The sequence below is a fragment of the Phyllopteryx taeniolatus genome, chromosome 16 (genome assembly GCF_024500385.1).
Source record: "Phyllopteryx taeniolatus isolate TA_2022b chromosome 16, UOR_Ptae_1.2, whole genome shotgun sequence".
Taxonomy (NCBI): Eukaryota; Metazoa; Chordata; class Actinopteri; order Syngnathiformes; family Syngnathidae; genus Phyllopteryx; species Phyllopteryx taeniolatus.
Window position 1 is genome coordinate 3,211,225 of NC_084517.1, and position 12,537 is coordinate 3,223,761.

Here is a 12,537-nt window from a genome sequence, read left to right on the forward strand (position 1 = left end):
GGGGAGAATACTTCGAAGACCTCCTCAATTCCACCGACACGCCTTCCTATGAGGAAGCAAAGTCTGGGGTCTCTGAGGCGGGCTCTCCTATCTCTGGGGTTGAGGTCACCGAGGTGGTTAAAAAGCTCCTCGGTGGCAAGGCCCCGGGGGTGGATGAGATTCGCCCGGAGTTCCTAAAGGCTCTGGAGGTGGGGTGCTGGAGAGGAGGGTCCCTTCGGGAAGTCGAATCTCAGATTCAGGAGGAGGAGTGTGGTTTTCCTTTTACTACTCAACCAATTCAACTAAAATCTGCATTGAAGTTGCGGATCATCTCGAAAATATAAATGTATCTCAGTCACTACATGGAAGTGAATTGTTGAAAACAAAAACACAGATAACCCTCGTTGCTGTATGACCCTCCAAACGACGAAATAACACAGGGTCTTCGAAGGAGAAAGACAAGATGTGCAGAGCTACGACTAAAAACAATGACTTCAGAATTCTATTTTGTTAAGATATTAATCTTATTCTTGTCAGAAACAGGTATTATATCTGGGACATTGCACTCAGTATTGTCAACATGAATTAAATCCATCTGAGAAGATAAAACGGCATGTGGAGGTCAAGTTCGGTCAAATTTACACTTTATGCACTGACCAAAGCAATACAGAAATAGTTAAACAGGAAGACCCAGTTCTGTTCTTTCCAAATCTTTTCAACATCCAAGTCATTTTTTTAAAGCCAACTAGTGTATAAACAAACTTGACACTCAAGAGCAGATCACAAGATGTACATTTTCATACCTACACCTTATGTAAATAAAGACTTAGCTCACTCTTAGCAACTTTAGTACTAAGTAGAAGCGCTACATCTAAGAATCGCTTATTTTCCCCACCCCTAACATTTACTGCAACCAGTGCAGACACACGACTTCCATAACCACACTTTTGGATCAGCCCAGGAGGACAAACGGTTGGTACACATGCTGGTGTGACTGGCACAGAATTTAAATGACATGATTTGCCCTCAAGTGTCACAGCAGGGATTGTTTTCAAATGTCTCTTGTCAAGTTTTCAATATCTCAATGAAAGAAAAACTCTTGTTTGTTTTGAACCATGCATCCATTTTCTTTACTCGTATACTGTTGGCATTTGTTTTAGCTATGTAGGTAATCCAAGGGATTGTACGCATTGAAAACATTTTCTGATTTGTTTGGTTAGGTGGTAGTTTGGTTGTAAGATACAGCTGTACTTTTTTCACTCATGAACCATATTCAAACAGTCCAGTTTGCAATCACGTTCTAGTTAACACTCAAGTGTCTGTGTCTTTTCCATATTTCTTACAAGGTTGTCTCGAAGAGGAGCTCACATATAGCCCATTTGCAATAGGGTAAATGAGCAACCATGCGGAAAATGGACTCATCAGAGAATTCATTTTAGGTGAGCTCTATTGCAATTTCCAGTATGACATGAAAACAGAATTCAACAAAGCCTGATAACTGTGCCAAAAATGGGAGAGTTCACACTGATTAACAGGCTGCCTTGACTGCAATAAGGGGAAGAATAGTGTGTGTGCATGCGTCCGTGCATGTCTCTACAGGGGAAAGGCAGTCTACACGCTGGACCAGACCTACATTATGGCTCGCGGGCCACATCAGGCCCATCCACAGTCTCTGAGCGGCCCTTGCTATTAGCCCTGTCACAATAACACATTTTTAGGACAACATACATTCCCAAAAACTATCAAGATAAACAATAATATCGTTGTTGTTTTTCATGCTTCTGAAATCGTGAAAAATAAAGCCCACCCTCAAGCTGCAGGTCTGTGTGGTTGGTCCGCTGAAAGTGCTGGAGACAAGTCCTTTACCTATCAATCAAATATGTTCGATGTATTCAACAACTGGTTGAATAACGTGCCGCTGAGGTTGTGCTTAATAAACAGTTAACTTTCCCGATGTGTGTTAATCGGGGATTAACACACACAACTCGGAGCGAGGCGCTGATGTATTAAACGACATCGCCATGGTGGAGCGAGCTTCTTAGCCGTTAGCTTGTGGGCTAGTGGTCATAATAAGCAGTTAACTATCCCCTTAAGTGTCTCTGTTATGTGCTAAGCACTGTACATGGAGCAAGGCTATGGAGTAATGGACAAGCTAACCCCGGTCCACAGAGGCAATGTCGTTTTAAACGACATCGCCGCGCTGGCGCGAGCTGTTTAGCTCCTTCACTCGCTAGCTCATTAGCTCTCGAGATAGCAAACATATGAAACAGTTAACTTTCCCTTAAGATGCTCTGTTGTATGCTATGCGCTGCACAAGGAGCAAGGCTGTGGATTATTCGACGGAGGAAGGCTGTGGATTATTGGACAGAGCCAACACCAGTCTGCCGGCATTCCACGAGCCCACTAACGGCTAATGACACAGCCCTCCAAATCGCCATCAGCTTACTGTGTCAACTGCTTGCTGGCTGACCACACCAATGACAATTTATGGAGTCCGGGAAAACTATTGAACAATCAGGCGATATAATAATTAAGTAATAAGTTCCTAAGGGCTCTGGATGTTGTGGGGCTGTCCTGGTTGACACGCCTCTGCAACATCGCGTGGACATCGGGGACAGTGCCTCTGGATTGGCAAACTGGGGTGATGGTAGCCCTTTTTAAAAAGGGGGACCGGCGGGTGTGTCAAACTACAGGGGGATCACACTCCTCAGCCTCCCTGGCAAGGTCTATTCAGGGGTGCTGGAGAGGAGGGTACGTCGGGAAGTCGAATCTCAGATTCACGAGTAGTATGGTTTTCGTCCTAGCCGTGGAACAGTGGACCAGCTCGACACACCTCGGCAAGGTCCTCGAGGGTGCATGGGAATTCACCCCCCCTGTCTACATGTGTTTTGTGGACTTGGAGAAGGCGTTTGACCGTGTCCCTCGGGGAGTCCTGTGTGGGGTGCTTCGGGAGTATGGGGTTGATGTGGTTCCATTGGCTTCATCAAGCCGTGATCTCCAACTCTCACAACAGCGGTTCGCAGCGGAGTGTAAAGCGGCTGCGATGAAAAGCAGCACCTCCAAATCTGAGACCATGGTCCTTTGTTGGAAAAGGGTGGCGTGCCCTCTGCAGGTCGGGGATGAGATCACCGTCTGAAGTGATGACTTTGTATCGGTCAGTTGTGGTAAATAAGGAGGTAAGACGAAAGGCGAAGCTCTCAATTTCCCAGTCGATTTACGTTCCTACCCTCACCTATGGTCACGGGTTGTCGGTCGTGATCGAAAGAACAAGATCCCGAATACAAGTGGCCGAAATGAATTTCCTCCGCAGGGTGTCCGGGCTCTCCCTTAGAGATAGGGTGAGAAGCTCGCTCATCCGGAGAGAGCTCAGAGTAGAGCCACTGCTCCTCCACATTGAGAGGCGCCAGATGAGGTGGCTTGGGTATCTGATTCGGATGCCTCCTGGAGACCTCCCTTGTGAGGTGTTCTGGACACGCTGGAGAGATGTCACCCAGCTGGCCTCGGAACGCCTCGGGATCCCCCCGAAAGAGCTGGATGAAGTGGCTGTGGAGAGGGAAGTCCGGGCATCCCTGCTAAAGCTACTGCCCCCGCGACCAGACCTCGGATAAGCGGAAGAAAATGGCTGAATGATGGATGGATGGATGGATGGATGGATAAACAGGACCAGCGAGAAGGTACAGAAAGATCTTGACATTATTCTGTCGCCGATCGTTTGATTAGAGCAAAAGCTGAACTGTCGAGCGATATGCACGTAATAACACCCAAAATAGCTGATGGAAAAGGAGGAGCAATCGACTTGGTGTCCGACATTATTATTATTAAAAAAATATATTTTCAAGGAGGATTTTCCAAGTAAAATTGGATATTGTGAGGATAGGTCAACCAACACCATTGGTGGTTGGCTTCTTTCGGAACTTTCAGAACTAGCTGAAGGAGGAGAAATAAGGAGAAATTTTATCTATAAGCATATCTACTGCATATTTAATTGACAGGTGAAGGGCTCATCTTCAGCGGATCAACCACACAATTTCAGCTCAAGGGCAGGGTTTATGTTTCATGATTTCAGAGGTATTTAAAAAAAAAAAAAAAAAACGATATTGCTGTTTATCGAGATAGTTCTGGAGAAAATATATCTTCTTTAAAAAAAAAATTAGCATGACAGGCCTAGTTAAAGACACAATCAGGATTTTTGGGGCCCATCACCGATCACCGAGTTTAAAAAAAACGAAAAAAAAACGATAACCGATCACCGATCCGATCACAAGATGGAGCAATGTGTCTATTTAAAAGACATGAGTACATGAGATACATGAGTATCTTCAAAAATATTCTCTTGTCAGGTTATGTATTCTAATCAGTTGGGTCAAACCAACATTACAACAGGACAGAAATAATGGGTGCTAACTTACTGTAATTAAATTACTTTGTTGTAATTAAATTAAATCACACACACCGAAACTTTAGAGCATGATTCGACAGAACGGTGGCATGTTTATGTACAACCGTTAGTGCTAGGACTAGCTTGCTAGGCTACGTAACTGTTTTGTTGGCTGCTTGTGAGCCGTATCATATTAAAAGTGTGTGAACATACCTCAAGCAATGCTTGAATGAAGATCTTCTCCCGAGTACCGGTGACTATCACCACCACACGTTTGTCCCCATTTTCTTTTATTTTCTTTTTCGACCAACACAATACGCGCGATCCATTGTTGTTGTCGTGGCCATGGTAACGAGTGTATCCGATCACATTGGAGTTGACAAGATAAAGCCCAGTGATCGTAAAGGATGGGTTGCGGTGGTATCGGAATACAAGATTTTATTGCAGTAGTCTTACATAGTGCAATCGTGAAAGTCTGCTTCAAACGTGTTGTCGGTCTCACACTGCTGACGTTTATTTTTTTTAATAACTTTATTGGTGGTCAGATATTTACTGTACTACGTCAAAAGACAAGGCTAAAAAAAAAACTAGTTTTTGGATTCAAATATACTGTACACAATGACAACGCGGAGTAAATGTCTTTTTCGGAGCCGATCAATGACAAATTATGACATTAAAGCCGATCAGATGAACAGCATAAAATGCTCATTATCGGACGATACCGATCAAGCCAATCAGATCGGTGCAAAGTCTACTAGCAATATACATTTGGCGGCATGTCAAATTAATTGGAAGTGGCGTTTCAAAATATAATACACTGTACATGTGTTTTCAGGCGCTATTTCAAAACAAAACAAAATCGTTATTGTTCTTAACTTCTATAGAAGTGGGTCACGACTGCAGAAAATAGGAAAATGCAAGTCCCAGGGTGACAGCAGTTGAGAACCACTGTAATTACTGTATATTGTTTGCATTTGTCACAACAGGCATGTGACAGTATGAACTTCAGGTGTGACTGATGAAAAATCCTCGTGTGATGTACTAGAGTTGCTGAAGGTGCAGAAAAAAAAGGTTTAAGGTGAAGTGCTGTACATTCATCTTCCTGAATATGTTCATCAGTGGAAAATATTCTGACACTCATCTAACCATTATACCTGCATTTTGACTTAATCACTAATTAGAGTTCAGGGCTGAAATTGAGTGCGTGTGTGTGTGGATGTGTGTGCGTGCGTGTCTGTGTGTGTGTGTGTGTGTGTGTGTGTGTGAGCGAGAGACCCACAGTTAAATACCATTTGTGACAATTACATTTGTCCTAAAGAGCTCTTCCGCTCCAGACACAGATACAGTTCAGACTTAATATCTGTTGGGAATTAGATGCTTCTACAAGTTGTACAAGAGCACATGAAAACGCACACATAAACGCTAAAAGAAAGAAAGGAAATGGGAAAATGTGCTATCACTGTATACGGATGGTGCTACGTAAGACAAGTTCACTTAAATGTTGGGTCTGCAGTTTTAAAAAAAAAAAATTGTCATATTACTAATTGTTATTATTGTTATTATTATTATTAAAACTGTCTGTATGACCTGGTAGTGGAATATTAATAAAATGATCTTTTGAAAAATCATCCCCTTCTGTTCCCATCTAATGACTCTAATTGGATTTTAATTATTGTTTTAAAACTTGGTGAGGAGCCAATCAGAGAGTGGAGTGACAGGAGTCGTGACCAAATAGTCTGTCAATCATTTGCTGCCTCTCGCAGAACAGTCTATTATAGTTTGTTGCCCGATGATTTAACTCTGGTTAGCAACAAAAGTTAAAAAGTAGGGATTGGATAGCTCTCTACTTCAGATGAAGCATGTCACGTCACCGTTCTCACCGAATCGTCAGGTAAGTTGGTCACCTCGCTTATATTTCCAATTGATTGTGCATTCCAAAAAAATACAACATCAAGCCGGTAACATTTCGTGTAACGTTGCGCGACCAGGCGAGCGAGATAACATGGTATCTTGGTTCTTTTTTGTCGTCCAAGTTTAGTGAGCTGAGGGCATTTCAAATTTGCGGTACAACCTGGATGGTGTTTTTCTCTGGGTACATGCTTCCTCCCACATTCCAAAAACGTATTACTAGGTTCATTGATGTTTTCTTTATGTTTTGCTTTGGTTTTTTTTTTTTTGTCAACTTGAAGTTTTCATTAATACAAACACACACAAACAAACACGCACACGCACAAAATCGAATTCTACCAATCAACCGACTGAAAGGATGCTGCAGGATGACCACAGGCTGGAGGTTAATTAACCATCTTTCATACGTCCGTGCGTAATATTAATAAACCAGCGCTCAAGAGCATATATGGGCTTGGTTACCTTGTTTAACTGGACAGTAGGATGTTGCAGCCAACTTATGTCCCCCCTCACTATATCCTCAATTTGCGTAGTAGAGGTGCAGATCCACTCCAGAGGTTTGCGGCGCTCTCTCGTCTCTCGTGTCAGAGGCGGTGTGCAGCGAGCGGCCAGACCAGCGCAGCATCCGCTACGAGCGCGTCACCGGAGGAAAAAAAAAAAAAAAAAAAAGAAAAAGAAAGAAAAGAAAAGAAAAAGGATGAGCTCTCACTCTGACTTTTGGGAACGCGTCCTTTCCAGTCCTCAAGCCTAACAAGCTTTGCACGTATTTCCTAACAAGGAATCATAAAGTTGTGATTTTTTTTTTGTAACACATAAAAATGGATGTTTTGAAAGAGAGAATTTTCAGATTTCAAACCGGTATTTGTTTAAGTTTTGGGAATGACTGGGATAATGTTTGATTCAAAACATGTATAACTAAAATGGGCCAAAATTTGTATACATTTTCCTCAGTTGATGTGAATGAATGTCTTTTTCTTTCTTTTTTTGGATTTAGCCTGAGTTGATGGAATACTAAGGACATCAAAAAGTATTTACATTTTAACGTCTGAAAGTTGAGGATTTGGACTTTTTAGGGTAATATTTTAAAATTGGTTCAAAATTTTGTCTCCCCCACATTTCTGAAATGATGGCAATGATACACCCTAGATGAGCTTTTTTTTACCCCCCCCCCCCCCCCCCCCCTTCTTTTAATCATTGACATGAGGAAGATATTCTCTACTTGTACTTTTGTTTTTAAAAATAAAATGTTAAAAAATAATGTGGAAAACTGCAAAATTCATCTCTGTCCTGACTGATCAGTTACAATACGTCGAATAATAAAACACCAGAAAGGGTGTTAAATTACAAAATATATATTATTTGTTGCTTATCTAGAATTATTTAAATAAAAAGTGAATATAAAATAAAATAGAGGTATCTGACATTGTCGTAATGTTTTTTTTTTCTGTCTTTATAATACCAATAATGCCAAATCATCGTGTCTACTTGCATTTGATCGTGATTTATTTGACGTCTGCTGGCTCTAGGCTGAAAACTACATTTGCTCCGGTCTCATTTACGCATCTTCACATACATAGACAATCTCTGCACGCTGTCTCCTCCCCGCGGTCAGTCGCTGGCTGAGGAGGAGAGTGTCTAAAAACCATTGGTTGTTATCATTGCATGGTGGGTTGACAACACTGCGCAGAACCCTAGTGACAATCTGATATCAATTACATGTTCACGTTGGGGGAGCACAGGCAAAACTTCATCCATTTCCACAGATTTGTGAGCAGGAACGTGGTTTGAAAAATTGTTGGAGCTAAATGGTTGGGGGAGGGTACTTAATATTTCGGTATGTAACAGTAAAGTTAAATGAGATAAATTGTCAGAATTTTAGTTTTGTAATTTCATTTCTCATGCCTATAGCAGTGCACTGACAATATTGAAAGTTCGCATGTCATCAAAATAAAAAAAAAATTCCCATTTTTTTTTGCATGAAAATGTCAATACTAGAGTGTGATCTGGTTTAAGTTTGACATCTATGTGGTTTGTGGTTTGTTGATTGTATGGAATGACCTTTGAAAAGCACAAGGCTTGGAAAATGAGCGGATCTGATGTCTGTATCGTTGTGATGTAGATACGGTAGAAACCATTCAAGTACCTGCCCTCTTCATGGTTGCCCCACTAAACTCGGGAAAAATGGCTGAGCGACAACGTGGCTGCGTCTTGTGCAAAGCTTTTCATCACCTGCCAAACTCAGAGAAGTTGAGGAATTAGTTGCTTCGATTTATTTTGGAAGAAATTCCTAAACATGTCGGAACCAGAATTGTGCTGTGTTCTGGCACATTTCTTGGAGAATGATTTCGGAAACATGAGCTTTCACACACACTACAAATACCGTAATTTCTTGTGTGTAATGTGCATTTTTTTCTCAAAAAATTGTCAAAAGTCAATAGTGCACATTATACATAGGTATAGGGGCAAATGGAAAAAAAACTTTCACATTTTATAAATGTATGCCGCCATCTAGTGATTATGAAAAAGCTGTACACTTTCATTCCAAAATGCCACCGCCACCCAGAGGTTATGAGAAAGGTGTACACTTTCATTCTAATATGCCACTGCCACCTTGTGGTTATAAAAAAAGGTGTAGCCTACACTTTCATTCCAATATGACAGGGTACGTATGACTGCATATATGTACAGTTGTGCTCATACCCTGGCAGAATTTGTGAAATATTGTTGTTGTTCTTTTTTAAATATGACTGATGACTGAACAACAACCATCGTTAATTTATTTATGGTTATTTTTGTTTAATGATGTTTTTCGGAAAAGCTTGACCGTTTAATTTGAATCTCATTAAAATAAAATTAAATGTGTTTCTCCTGGTCCTTCATGTTTATGTTAAAGAATTGTACTCATCTTACATATTCTGCCTGGTTAATTAAACATATGAGCACAACTGTGTGTTTTCTAATTTACAAAATAAAAGTAGAGCTTTTAAATTCAAAATAAGAGCAAGGAAATAAAAATTAAAAAAAATAAAAAGTATTACATGTTCAAATAAAGTGCTTAACTTCCAAATAATTTTTTGAAAAAAACTAACAAAAGACAGATAATACTTCATGTTTGGATCATATGAGTAGAAACAAAATCGTGCATTATACATAGGTAGAAGGGTTTTCCAGAATTTTGAGGTCAACTTTGGAGGTGCGTATTATACATGGGTGCATTTCCGGGTTTTAAATGAGCAAGACATCGGACCGCCACAAAGCCATACCAATACAGTGTATAAAGTATACATATACAGTATTGTATTTTACAACAATATTTAATTATATTTATAATTTTTTTTTTTTAACTATAGTTGTAGCATGGGAACTTTAATTGTGCTGTGTTGTGCCTCTGAAGCCAGGCCCTGAAATAGTACTCTAAGGTGGTATCCTCAGCCCAAATAAGTTTCTCAAGTAGTGCAGCTCCTCCAGATTGGAGCATCCTTCATGAACAGTGGCCAGAAGGTTTGCTGTGCCTCTGTAGAAGAAGAAATTTAGGGGCAGTATCACAAATTCACTTCCGGCTGACCACTCCTGTACATGCTTCTGCTCATGCCCAAATTGTGAAACCACAGTCCCTCGAGGTGGCATAAGAACCAAGCATGGCTTAGTGGGTCTCTCAACCCATAGGTTATGGGTTCAATATCTTGGAGCAAAATACTTAAGCCCAAGTTTCTCTTGGTGTTAAGTCATTAGTTTGTGAATGAGCTGTTACTTTCCAGTCATGACTATGAGGTGTGTCAGAAAGGTTCCGTGACTGGTGTCACCAAAGATATACTGTATGGCAAACCCAATCTACAAAGTAAAGAGTCTTCCTCTTCAGTGTGGTCCAAAATATCAACCAGCATGTCTGCAAAGAGGATACTGCGGGGTTTGCTTCGTTCAGTGCGCAAAAGGAGGCAAGAGATGTGGCAGGACAACTTGTGGCTGCTTCATTATGGCAACGCACCTGCTTGCTCACAATACAGTGAGCAACTGACATTTCCAGGCCAGAGAAGAACATTCCTGGCTGGAGCAATCTGACTAGCCACCCGATCTGGTTGGCTGTCTTTGATGTTTTTCGTATTGCCTAAGCTCATCAAGGTCAAAGTGACCCATTTTGAAGAAGTGGCCGACATCAAGGTGGCCACGACAACGAAACCGCCGTGTCCTGGAAGAATCCTTAAAGGAGTGCATGAAGGTGTAGCAGAGAAGGCTAGGAAAGTGTGTTAGACTCCAGGGGGTTTTCTTCAAAGGGGAAAACCTGTACTTTGTAGTTTGACCTTTTCTGACACACCATATATACATTCCATTAATCATTGTGTGACGACTGAGTGAATGAGGCGACAGTGTAAAAGGGCTGTGAGTACCTTGAATGTAGAAAAGCGCTGTACAAATAAAGCACATTGAGATTTACATTCACAAGTGGGGCCTGTGCTTTCAGCCTACTGGCACATTGTTCTCTTCACAGATGAAAATAGGTTGATACTCAGCAGGCAAGTGACAGACATGAGAGTCTGGAAAATGCAGTGGATGTGTCTAGGCATCCATCTATCCATACATACATACAGACAGTACATACAGAGCATACATACATAAAAAAAAACAATACTATTGAGCTTCTGTCAAAATGATGGAAATCAGAAAAGGATATCACCGTGTTTCAACTTGTCCAGACAACAACCAAGAAAAACATTAACATCAGCATGTTGTGATAGTATTCTTCCTAAAAAAAACTGGTAAAGATCATATTTTTAAATTTGAAAAATAACCCAGTTGATTGATAATTCATAGCATATGTATTTCAAAATATCATTATAATCTATCGATTCATCTGAAACTCAACCAAGATCATACGGCGGGCCGATATGTCGACACGCGCACGACTGAGTGATTTTTCAGCCTTGTACTTTGTGTTCTTATAATCCATAGCAAATACATCATCTTAATTTTTCTAGAGGACTGCCCTCGAAGGCGTGTCTGCGCACGCGCACTCTTGATCTATCACACTAATGTCACAGTATTTAATTACAGTTATTCGCATATCAGTATTTAATCCATTCACTTTATGATGTTAATGTTAATGTTTTTCTTGGTTGTTGTTGTTTTTTATAAACACTTATAGTAAAGCAACAGCTTGTTACTAACGTAATCGTACTGTGAGAACGAAAGAGGGAAAGTTGTGTGCCTACAAGAATTGAAACAAAAACAGGACTTTTGTCCATAATGTGCAAACAAAAACGCGCAACACAGTCTGACAGCAACGATGGTCAAAGGACATGAATAACTTTGCATTCCTACCTGCTGTGGCTGATTATAATAACAAAATATTTTATCTTATCTAGTCTACATTACAAAACCAAATAAATTCCATTCCATTATGATAGTGTGACCGTGAAGTGTTCTAATTAAAGCATTCTGATAAGAAAAATAATTTTACTAACGAAGAACATATTCTCTCCCATTTACGAAGTGACCCTGAACGCACCTCGCACTCACGTAAACATGAACGTCTGCCGCACTGAAATGGTTCCCAAATGCGGCATTCGTCCCCCGTCAGATGAAGGCTCACATATAGTTTGTTCAGCCGAGTTTTGTCCTGGAAGTCCCGAATAAAACCTGGCACTCTTGAAAATGTACTTTCGTTTGAAAACCGTTTACAGACGCCAGAATGAATGTGTTCCACATGACACCATATGCTGGTGCAGTGGGTCCTGGCTTCTCAGTGTGGGCCTATGCCCAGTCCTTGTGGCTGGAGTGTGTTAGCATTTTCTGGATGACAAAGGCATTGGTGCCATTGACTTGCCAAATGTTTTCACATTAACACTTTTTCCATATACAGTGAACCCCAGTTTATCATGGGGGATACGCTCCCCCCGCGATAGGTTTTAGTCCTCCCATGCACTTTAAACACATTAAAACTTAAACCAAACATTTAAACTTGTTAACACACACTTTAAACTCAATAAATCACACATTTTGAAGTATTCCTTAGCACCTGTTCTCACTCCCTCACTTGCACAATTCCCAAAAAAAGAAGGACTGTGTGCTTGCTTCAAGACATTCATTGTCGCTCCCAGTTGTAGTTTACTGTAAAGCTGACATAAAACTAAAGCAAATCAAACATAGTATATTTAGCCACCAAAATCTTTAACCAAACCAAATAATTGCATCTAACGGTAATGTTAATTAATGTTAACATATAATGCCAAACGCCATAGATAGGGCAGTGGAAATTAGCATTGATGTTACTGTCA

At 40.8% G+C, this 12,537-nt stretch overlaps 1 protein-coding gene across 1 annotated transcript in view; it reads right to left on the reverse strand.

The window, feature by feature from the left end:
- The window catches only part of LOC133466388 (junction plakoglobin-like), a 123,927-nt gene extending 117,050 nt beyond the window's left edge, over positions 1–6,877 (reverse strand). Inside the window, exon 1 of the mRNA XM_061750031.1 lies at positions 6,728–6,877. The gene's annotated coding sequence lies outside the window, so the exon portion shown is untranslated. The remainder of the gene's footprint in view (positions 1–6,727) is intronic.
- Between the last annotated feature and the right edge of the window lie 5,660 nt (positions 6,878–12,537).